This window comes from Populus trichocarpa, chromosome 14 (assembly GCF_000002775.5).
Source record: "Populus trichocarpa isolate Nisqually-1 chromosome 14, P.trichocarpa_v4.1, whole genome shotgun sequence".
Taxonomy (NCBI): Eukaryota; Viridiplantae; Streptophyta; class Magnoliopsida; order Malpighiales; family Salicaceae; genus Populus; species Populus trichocarpa.
Window position 1 is genome coordinate 11,581,952 of NC_037298.2, and position 12,104 is coordinate 11,594,055.

Below are 12,104 nucleotides of genomic sequence, written 5' to 3' on the forward strand. Positions count from 1 at the left end.
CCTCCTTTTTTTCATAACAACTCCGTGCTCGATTTTCTGTGATTCTTGATGTTTCAACTGTGGAAAATATATATATATATATATATATTAGATGGTTACTAGATTCCCAAGAGTTAAAAGGAAGGTACATATGCTTAGCACATCCTAGATTACTATTTACTACCCATGCTACTCTACATGTTAGAACAAAGTTTATTTAAAAGTATAAAAATTAGATTTTTTTTAGCCTTGTTATTAAACATAAACATAGTCTAATAAATAAAACTTGAAAATTTCTTACTCTATTATTTACGACTCGGGTTTCAAATAGTACCGTGTGAGGTTGTTTTGACGTGATCTAGTTGACTTGACGGGTTCAAGGGCTAGAATACCTAAAGAAAAAAAATTAAATCACCAAAAAAAATAAAGTTACTGTGATTTGATTGTTAAAAATATCCGAAGATGACTTTTTTTTTTAATATTGGGATATGGATATATTAGATTTACTTAGGTTATAGATCCACTAGGTTCAATGATATTTTTTATTATTTAATTATATGATAACAAAATATAAAAATTAGTTAAAAATCAATCAAATATCAAATGATAAAGTTGAAAACAAAAACAAAACCCAACAAAAACACAACTAGAATGATGAATTTGAAAAAAAATAAATCTTAAATGCCACTTTAGATATGCGGGCCTCAATAGCCCAACGCACCTGAGCCATACTTTTTTTTTTGTGAGGAGTAGACGATCTGTTGTCTGTTTTTTTTTTTTTAAAAAAAAAGAATAGACAATGAGTCGTCCGTTGAGTTATATACCTAGATTTCGACCACCACTGTGGTGGCGAGAGAAATGAGAAATGGTTTTTTTTTTTTTTGTTGAAAATCCTTTTTTGCAACCCATTGTCATCTAAAAACACCTCAAAAACACTATAAATAAAAATCAACCATCACCTAATAACCCTAAAACACCTCAAAATTACCAAATAAATAAAAATCAACCAAATGAAAAATCTCCTAATCGAGCTCGATCTCCTTTTTAGGGATATTTAGAGAAAAAATCATCACCGTTAAACTCTGTTCGTTGAATGGAACCTGTTGACACCATAAACAACCAGTTTCTTCATTGAAAAGTGGCTTATTCAAATAACCAATGACTATAGTGTTGAGAACAAACATGATTTTATAGAGTAGACACACTTCATGCTATAATGTTTAAATCAAAATATTCTTGATGAAGAAATAATAAACTACACTGAGAAAATGCTCACTAAAAGGTTAAGTCTAACCACTGATGACTTTTCTAATATTTAGAAGATCATGACACGTTGCTAAACGATGCACTTTATCTTCAAATATAAACCAATCAATTATTGAATTGATAATAAATTAAATTATTTAATCCTATTTAATTTAGGATCATGGTTTATATTTGGTCCAACTTATTAGTAAACTAATTAGTTACACATATAAGAATCATTAGTCAGAAATTAAATTAAGATAATTAATTAAGTGTAACTTGATTGCAAATAAGTTTTAGAGATTAAAGACTAAAAACTAATTACTACATGAGATTACAATTATAAACTTAGAAAAATCAAGTATAGACTTGATTGAATAAATTTATAAATATATGTGATATTATTCAGGGGACAAATTGATATCTTGCTTTTAATAAGGTTATCAGGTTTCTCTACAAATAAAATGTTATACCTCATATTTTCTTTGTAGAGAAAAAAACTACCAAAGTTACAGAACATACGAAAGAAAAACTCTTGAAAACTTGAAAAGAGAGTTAGCACTAAAAAACATAGTGATCCTTCTTTTAAAAAAATATTTTAGAAGATTTTTTACTAGTGGTTTGTATGAATTACTATTAGAAGCTGGATACTTGAACGACTTGTAATTTACGATAACCTAGTCTTAAAAAAGTTGGTTAAATCTCTGAAAAAATTTTGATCTTTAGATAATCTTTATTCAAACCTTAAATGATCATAGATTATTTAATAGGATTATTGAGACTCTACAAAACAAATTTAATTATTATTTTCATTGTGCTTATATGTTTAAGGTAATCCTAACACAAACCTAGGAACACTTAATGATTTTGTGAAAAATATCAACAATTTAGTTAGGACTTGAGATATGTTTCAGGGAAAGAGGGCTGTGAGTTGCTTGTTCCCACAAAAAAAATGAAAAACGATCTTAATATGCTTAGTGCGATGAACATATAGCATTACTGTTGTCGCCATATAATGTAGGGGAAAGAATACAATACCTAATATTTTCTTAAGAGGTGCATGAACCATATAAGTTTAGTAGTGGTTGTTGCTAACACGCGATACTCTGCCTCAGCTGTGTAATTAGACACGATGTCTTGCTTTTTAGAAAAGATAATATAAAAAACCAACATGATACTGATAAAACATGGGATAAAATAGGAGGGCACCATTATTAGCAGTCAACAAAGTACTAGAAGCAAGTGGAGTAGACACAGGTTTAACACCATCTAGACTAAATTTCTAGAAAAGAGACAGTACTAGTGTGTCTGAATGATGGTGGTGGTGGACTCGTTGTGAGTAAATTGCAGTTCTAAAAAGAAATAAACATCAGCAAGATCCTTCATGTGAAATACGGTAGAAAGGTGAGAAATAAATTTACTGATATGTGATTTCGAGCTATTGTTATAAGGATACCATCGAAATAAATTAAAATTAAGAAAACCTTAACGATGATAAAAACAAGGATTGATCATGGGGAGGACATTTGAAAACGCATTTGCTAATTATAGTTGCTGAACTTCATGTACCAAGCTCAATGTGCTTGTTTTAATCTGTAGAGAGCTTTATAAAAGAAGTGAGTGTCCTTGTTCTTATGGTTGGTTGCAAGATCAACAACAAAATAAGCAGGTACTAGGTGTCTTGAAGAGAAAAAGGGCTTTGGTCTTAAGCATGCCCATTTAAGTCTATGTGATCATGCATGGAGTTCTGCAAGAAAAAAAATGGTGAGATAGGCTCAATTTCTAAAGAGCGCAATTCTGATGCATCCCGAATAGTAGTTTAAGGATCTTAACATGATTGAGATTGAGCCATAGTAGAACTAGGAGCAAGATCAGTAGAATTAAAGTCTTGAACAGTAGTCAATGGAGGATGCAAATGGTGAATGGCAGGAATGTGTAGCTGCAGATTGAAATTCGAAAGAGAAGATTGTGAAGCAGTAATCTGAAGAGACATGTGAAATGCACGCACTTTGAAGGAGTGTAAATCAGATCTAATGAAAATGCGAGTTCATTAATCGATGTTTTTCTGATTATTAGAGTATCCCAAGAGAACACACCATATGGATTAATTTATACTCCAACTTTGACTTGCCAAAAGGTGCAAGACATGGATAACATGCACAAGCAAAAACTTGCTGAAACGTATAAGATGGAGAAGACCTAAAAACAAGCCTGTAAGGTGATTGTGATCAAGATTGTGAATAAGCAGTCGATTAATAAGGAATATTGCAGTGGTAAATGTCATTGTCTAGAACTTTATAGGAACAGAGGCATGTGTCATTAACGTTAAACTGGTTTTTACAATATGTCGATGTTCTGCCAATCTCTTTTACTCTGGTATCCACAGACATGATAATCTATGAATAACTCCATTTATCATTGGGTACAAGCCATTTATCATGGAGCCCTTACGTAGCACATGGTTTATCCTCGTGTCCTTAGGAAGAAACCGCCAAGGATCATAAAATTGAAAGTAACAATTATTATCCTTTTGTAGATTAAGAGGCAAATACTAATTTCTTTTTAATGTTAAGGACACAAAGAACATGATGTTCAACTAGTAGCAGTGATGAACTTGTTCAGTATATACCAGATGGTTGGATCTATTTTTATTTGGAATCTGGATTCAACTAGTGTCAAAACTCAGACTGAGAGCACACAATAACAGAAAACGAGTAATGATTACTTGTTATTCCTTGAACTTGTTATCATCTTTATTCATCACAGTTGACATGGATAGTGAAAGATACACTGAAACTTAAGTTGCTACTAGGAGTAGGAATTAGCAATGGTAACGGCAGACACAAGTGTCATTTGGCTTTTGGAATATCCATAAGAGCCGGCACCATACTTGGCCACACATCCATTATTGCATTCATCTTTTTGACAGCCACCTCCATGCAATGGTTTCTCACATTGGGCAGCAGCATTCGCCAACATCTTTTCGCTGCCTGCACGTAGTAAGAAATAATCAAGTCAGTGAAATAATCTTTACATAAATAGCCTTCATGTAATTAAGTCCATTACTTGCACGCTTGGTAACAGACTGTATTATAAATTTAGGTTTTTAATTTTCAAGCATTTCATGGAAAATAACAAAATTTTAAAATATGGGTCTGCAGGTTCTCTGTGAAACAACACTTCCACGTTTATATCTAAGCACCCTAGATGTGTGGATGTCGATAAGTTTTTATTGATTTCATCCTTTTTTCTGCAAATAATCAGTTATCTACCTCAGCACTGATAAACAAAACAACATAAGGTAGAAGTAGCATTTTACCAGAAGTGATAAAGAGAACAAGAAAAAGGAGGATGGCGAAAACTGAAAGGTTCTTCCTGGCTTCCATATTTCTTTATGCGAAAGTGTATCCAACAAGAAGCTGGTAGAGATAGCGGTGATATGGACGCTGCTTGTGATTGAGTGTAGGGCATGTTTGCCAGTATTTATAAGGAGCATTTTTGCCTGGATTTCTAAATTTCCTGATTTACTCACCCTTTTTTTTTATAAATAATAATCAAAAGTAACCAGGTTTTAATTGTGTTACTAATTTATATGATATTGTCATATATGATACCATAAAACGAAGATGCATGAATATATTTTTCTAACGACAATGAAGACGCATGTATGTACAGAATGTTTGTTGACAAGAGAATGATAAAGTCGTTCACTTGTATTTTATTACTATATTTTATGATAGAAAAGATAAACACATTAAAAATATAAAATAGTATTTGGTTATTATCTCGAGAAAATAAAATAGAGATAATAAAGATAAAAAAGACAATACAAAACAGGAGATAGAGACATAATTTTGCTTAGTAATGATGTACAAGATAAAATAAAATATAAAAAATCCATTTTATTCTTAATGTGGGTTAATGTCAAACTTACATATTTTAAAAAACAAGTAGATATTACTAGCCTCGGTGTCCGCGCTTCGCTGCAAGTCTGAACTATTTTTTTTGCGTAAAAAATAACATTCAGGTGCCACAAACATGTTTTTTTTTAAAAAAAAAAATGTGCAACTCGGGTCATAGATCTGAATGGATTAAATGCGCTGGTTTTATTTCAATTAGACAAAAAAATAGAAAACGACAATTGATGATCAAATTTAAAAAGAAAAGTAATTAGGATAACATGGGGAAAATATTTTTTTCAAAAGATGACAAATAATGTAACTTAATTTATAACCCATTAAATACAGAAGAATGAAATAGGGTAAAAAAAGGACATAAAAAAATCATTCTTGGTCAACTAAAGTTAGAATGACAAACTTGTAACCACGGTAATTAAGGCCAAGTCAACCCGTGATATCCTGTCAAATCCGCAATCTAGATCATAAGATTGAAATAATCTGATAAAAAAATAAAAAGGATTATAAAGCTTTTTTAAACAAAAAACCATGTTAACTTTAGATTCTACAGAGTGAGATTCTCATCAAACATAGAGAACGTGACCCGGGACATTAGATTCGAAACACCCAATTTGGAAAAACCATGAAGTCCAATTTCCTATTAATCAAATATTGAATGATAAAATTGAAAAAATAAATATGAATTATATAAAAGGATTAAAAAATAGAAATTAAAAGAATGAGGATTAAAATTGAAAAACAAAATGAATTTTATATTTGATTGAAGGGTGAAATTGAAAAGAAAAATCAATTTAGTAACAGGATCCAAAAAAATCAAAAGAATGAGGATCAAAACTAACATAAAAAAATAAATCCAATGTTTTGAATGAAGGGTGAAATTGAAAAAAAATAATATTTTTTAAAAAAGTGCCAAGAAAAACATTAGAGATCAAAATAATGAGGACCAAATTGAAAAACATAATACCATCAATTTGAATTGAATGATAAAATTAAAAACCAATAAAACTTTTATAAAAGTGCCAAGAAAAAAATTAAAAATCAAAAGAATGATGACCGAATTGGAGAATATATTATTCGGTAAACTGAGATTGAATAATGAAATTGAAAACAAATAAAACTTCTACAAAAGGGTCAAGACAAAAAATTAGAAATCAAAAGAATAAAGACTGAAGTTGAAATATCAACAACAATGAGGGTTTAGCTGTAATTTTCAGGGGAGGAGAGAAAAAAGAAGTATACAAAAAAGAAAGGTTCATCTGTAACAAATTGGAACACTATCAGTGACACGTGTTGCACCAACAAAAAGAAAATAGACAAAGCTTCCAAAGACACGATGAAAGGGCAATTTTGTAAGTCAGGAAGCGCTCACGCATCGCTCAAAGTGCGATGACGCCTCCCACATGCCTATGTGGTGTTGTACTCTTGTCCTTTTTTGCTTGTTTTATTTTAATATTTAGCCAAATAATAAATTTCCCTTGGTTTAATTTGTTAATATCAAAAAAAACTTTTGGGAAAAGACAAAAAAGCCTCTTGAGATCAATTTTAATTTTTTAACTTCTAATAGCATCTTGATCTTTTCACTATGTTTTTTATTTTTATTTTATTTTTTGTATTTGGCCAGATATGAAATTGTCCTTCATCTTCCATGATAATAACAAAAAAAACTATTTTTGAAAGTAGCAAATTGCCCTTTGATGTTAATATTCAATTTTTGCTTTTCAGTCTTTTCATCGTGCTTTTGAAATTGAAAACGACATCATTTGTCCTGATCAATTTGAAAAGAACTAATGCACCACATGGAAATACCTTAATCCCCTGATAACGAGTTATAATTTTTTTATAAAAAAAAACTCCCTCATTTTATGATAAAATTTCTTCCATACTTTTTTAATTTAAATCACTTTTTTGTCAATTAATTTTATTCAATTAACAAAAAATAGTTTACTCTAATTAATTCATTTTTTAATTTAATTGTTCCAAATGATTAAATTGTATAAAATAATTTATATTTCTCATGATTTTTGCTTTTTTTACTTACTAGTTTTCAGATATCATAGCGAAAATTAAGTTAATTTAAATTAATGATTTGAATTGAAAGTAAAAATAGAAACTAAAATTATGAAATATCTAAAAGATAATTTCTAAAAAATATTAACTTGTTTGTGCTAAAAATTATTGCTGAGATATTTTTGTCCCCATCTCCCAAACCAAATATATTTTTAAATTTCATGTCTCCACCTCTTTTATCTTGAAATAACAATCAAACACCACTTTAAAAACTTACATAAGGCAACATGCTCAAGTATAGATACATTTGAAAGGGTGTGAAATTGGTATGAAATAATAAAGGGTGTCTTTCACATAATTGTACGTGGAAAACATTTTTTATCAAGAAAATATTTTATTTCTTTAACAAAAAAAACTAAGAGGTGTAGGGATTTTAATATGCAAACTGCATTGTATCCTCTTTCACATTTCATCAAGGAATCTCACAATTAATTGTTTTTTTTTTATCGTCAAATTATTATTTTTTTATTTTGATCATCAAATTATTATTTTTTTGTGATTTGATCCTTTTGTGGCCAAACTGAAGGTCAATTGCTACCAAGGGGACCATGGTGAAGAAAGTGGAGAAATTAGGTGGTTTTTTCAAGGCTAGCATGAAAAGTTAACTTTAGTCTTCTTACTTTTCATTGAGAGATTATCTGGTCCTTATAGTTTTTAAAAGTTCAAATTTGGTCTAAAAATTTATTTTTTTTATTTTTTCGTCTCTAGTTTGAGAGAGGAGAGAGAGTCACTAAATTCCTGTTGTAAAGAGAGAATCTCGGTTGATACTCATTTCGACCACCAAAACGGTTGATCTTACCATTAAAGGGTTCCACTAGAAGAGAGGAGTTTCAATTAGATATTATTTCGCATTGAAATTGCATGAGAAAGTAGATCTGACATTGAGAAATTTTTAGGTTTCGAGTTAACTTTTTATTTTTGGATTTATTTTTTAGTTATTTGAAAGTATAAACAAGTTCACTAGGTCTTTAGGGTGTTTGGAATCAAAAAATGGTTGAAAATAGTTTTTAGATGTCAAACACCCTTGACCTGATTTTCCAGCAACTTTGCGGTCATCAAAATTTAGGTTACAGATGGCGTGTCGTCTATAATTTAAAATAAAAATACTTGAAAAAAATCTTAAGCCTAGCCGCATTGGGTCTTGGCTAGTAGGGCCCACGCGTTTGGCCTATTGGTTCTTCTTTATTTTACTTAATCTATTTTTTCCCTTTAACTTAAGAAAAAATGTTTCATCTTTTTAATTTAAAGGTCCTTTTTCATTATTTAACTTAAAAATAATCCTTTTGTTATTTAATTTTTAAAAAATAAGCATGCTTTTGTATTTTAGTCTCAGACGCCACGCTTGTTTGGTTTTTTTTTTAATGCATTTTTAGTCCTTTAAACTTCATTTTTAAAAAAACTATTCATCCTTTTGTTATTTAAATATCTCTTTTTGTTATTTAAAAAACTTTATTCTTTTATTTCACTTCCACATGCCTATCCTATTTCTTTTTTTTTTTTGAACTATTATTTGATACAAGAAAGATAGGCTCATATACACACATGATTGTCATTTAATTAAATGAAAAACAATCTCATTGATGCAAACTTATTAAATCTGGTGTGGTGCATGATCCCAATTACTGGTTTGACAGGTTAATTCGAGTTTGTTTGAGTCTTTTTTGTGTCTTGTTTTTAATTAAAAATTGTCTTTTGCCAATTTATCCTTCAATATTGAGTTAATTGAGAATTGAGCTTCAAGATTTATTTTGATTTATTTTTTATAAAATATTGCAGTCCCATAATCTAAATTATAAGTTTGGATGACTAACCCAGGTTGACTTATGTCGATCCATTATGTCGTGTCTCAATATTTCAAAAACAAATTTCATTTAATATATTATCATTTTAATATTTTAAAAATACTTCGTTGAATATATATTGAATTTTGAATCCATGATTAATTTTTTTTAAAAAACAAACATAAGGCAGCAATGTCTTATATTTTTTTTGTATTAAAACAAAATTAATCTGACACATAACTAAGTGGAGGCAAACATTCTAGTACTTGGCTGTGTTTCATGACACAGTTGAAAAAGTAAAAAAGTTTCGCTGAAAAATCACTTTAAATTAAATTAATTTTGTAGGATGATAATATTTGTCTTATTAATCAATTTTTTAATCACCATTAATATTTTACTTTTCTATTCGCAATTCCAATTTCAAAGTAAAAAAATTGGTGGAATTTGAATATTTCATTTTACTGTTGTATTATCTCATTTGAAGTGAGGTTTTTCGAATGATAAAAAAAATTAAGGGAAAATTTTATGGAGCCTCCTATAATTTAATTATTTTTTGTTTTATTTTTGTAATTTAAAAAATTATATTTTATATCCTCAATCAATTTAAAATTTTAAATAGAATAAAATTTCAAATAGAATAAAATTACTTTGCTTCTCTTAAATATAATATATTACAAATTAACGAAATTAACGAAAATAACAAACTCTCTCTCTCCCTACTCCCCCACTCTCTCTCTCACCAACACACACCCCACCAACACACACGACCTCATTTTCATAGTTCATCACTCTTCTCTCGTATTCCTACATTGGATTTCAATTTTGATTTCCCCATATGAATTTCAATCCTTTAATAATTTTAGGGTTAGGGTTTTTTCTCTTCAATAACTCCCTATTTGTCATTTCTAATGCGGATCCGGAACAAGGATACTGTCAGAATCGTGACTTCCATCTCCTGGCAAACCATAATTAAACAGTAGAGAATGCCTGCACAAAAGAATTTAGTGCAAATGGAAAATCAAAAGGAACAATCTAACAGAATCGAGCAATGCCCCTGCCATGATAGAGACCTTCGAGAACAATAGATTAAATAAAAAGGTATTTCAATTCACTTTTAAGATGTGAAAAACCAAATCAAACTACAAGACTTATTTTTGAATATATTGAAACTCTAAACCATCTGCAGTAAAATCCATACACTTAGAGAAACCTGACAAGTCCCAAATCACCTACTTCCACCAGTGGATGGAGAAGTTTCAATGGCTTTCTCTCTCGGTCCCTTCTTTCTCGTGGCTTTATAGATGAGGATTTGATGCCCTAACTTGTTGGGACAATGAAATTAATCCAAAATCTAAAATTCTAAGGTTCCCAAAAGTATTCAACAACAAATTTTATGGCTGGAACACCCAATTAAAAAAAAAAAAAGAATAATGAAGGTCACGATGAACAAAATATATAGTATTTTATAAGTTATAGGGTGATTAAAGTTCTGAGTACCTTGAGGTCTCTGTGAGAAACACCCTTGCTGTGGCAATGATCCACTATATTGATAAGCTGGTGGCAATATCTCTGAGCTTCATCTTCTCTCATCAGCTCATGGTTTACCTTCGTAGAATTACAACATAAAAATTAAACATGCAAAGAAATGATCCATAATTGGTATGAAAATATGCTCTATTACATGATAAAATCAATCTTTGGTGAATATTTGGCTGCTTTAGAAAGAAAAAAAAAGCCAAGAAATTGATGTCTTTCTCTAAGAGCAACGTAAAACATATAGCTGTTAAAAAAAGGAGGAGGAAAAAAACACAACAGAGGCTATGGTGTCCACAAAAAATAAAAGAAGAAACAACAAAAGCTTCAGCAAACACAGCAAAAGAAGTAATCAAACTTGTTTGCTCTAAGCAACAGAAAGAACCCTACAAGCAACAAACCCAGAAAACATAACACCCAAACAATTGATAAGAGAAATTGTCCCTTGGAAGCCCTTTTTATGGGTATAAAACTGCTTAAAAAGTCATCAAAGAAAATCAATTCCCTAAGAAAAAAGTTCGAATTGATAAGAGAAATTCAATAATAAAAACCAAACCATTCTCACGGTTGAAATAATAAGATCATCTTAAAGACAAAGAATAAAAAGCACAAAACATGTCCGAATCTCTTAATCTGGAACTTGGCTACAAACCCAGAAAACATAACACCCAAACAAAAACCCAAGAAAAAATTAGAAAGCTAGCCTAACACCAAAGCACATTTACAAGAAGAAGACGAAAATTGCAGCCCTAAAGTGGCAATACATGACAACAAACTATAAAATAAAAGTAGGAGAAATCTTAATTCAGTGAAGGGCCAAACTTTGGTCAACCTTTTTCTCGAGATAAGTAAAAACATGAGCAGAGAACTTAACAATTCTTTCAACAGATCAAACCTTGTGCTCAATATATCAAATCCTTCTAACAAAGAATTATTAAAATCTATAGGTTTTCATACATCAAAACAACCTTAAAAAAACAGCCCAGATCCATATTTAACTCAATAATCTATTTTAATCCAATCAAGACAATCTTAAAAAATTAACCCAATTTTATATTCAACACAACAACCTATAAATATACAAAACATACCATAATTTCATCTTGAGAATCTTAACTTTCACGTGTAGAATTAGTTTCCAGGTTAGTGTCCAGAGAATCCCAAACAAAAGAGACTCAAAAAGAAAGTGCTTGATCAATATAATATGCATTTCACCACAATAGATCTTCACACATTCATATTTTTTTTTCTTGCTCTCTCCCGATCTTTCTCCTTCCCTTGCAAGTTTAAGAAGACAAAAACTCGTTTCAATGTCTCTCTAAATCTCCGCCTCCCTCAACCTTCTCTTCTATCTCTATAACCCTCCCCTATCTCTTTCCAGACTTCTTTTTTTTCAAGCCTTTTAAACTTCCTCTCTTTCACCTTCCATCCCATCCTGGGTAGACATAAGTTTGGATGCCATTGTCTGTTTCCAGCAAAAAAAAAGTTTGGTGGTTGACAAACCATATAGCTCATTCCAAGAAAAAAAAATTATGTCGTTTTCTCTAGAATTATGAAAATATCACTGTACAATATCTACAAT

The 12,104-nt window shown here is 30.2% G+C and overlaps 1 long non-coding RNA gene across 1 annotated transcript; it reads right to left on the bottom strand.

Moving 5' to 3' along the window:
* Positions 1 to 10,022: 10,022 nt before the first annotated feature.
* LOC18105346 (uncharacterized) lies at positions 10,023 to 12,104 on the bottom strand. Its single transcript, XR_002977644.2, has 2 exons — positions 11,614 to 12,104; positions 10,023 to 10,594 (listed from the first exon to the last, which is right to left on the bottom strand). It is a non-coding gene; the product is annotated as an uncharacterized LOC18105346 (long non-coding RNA).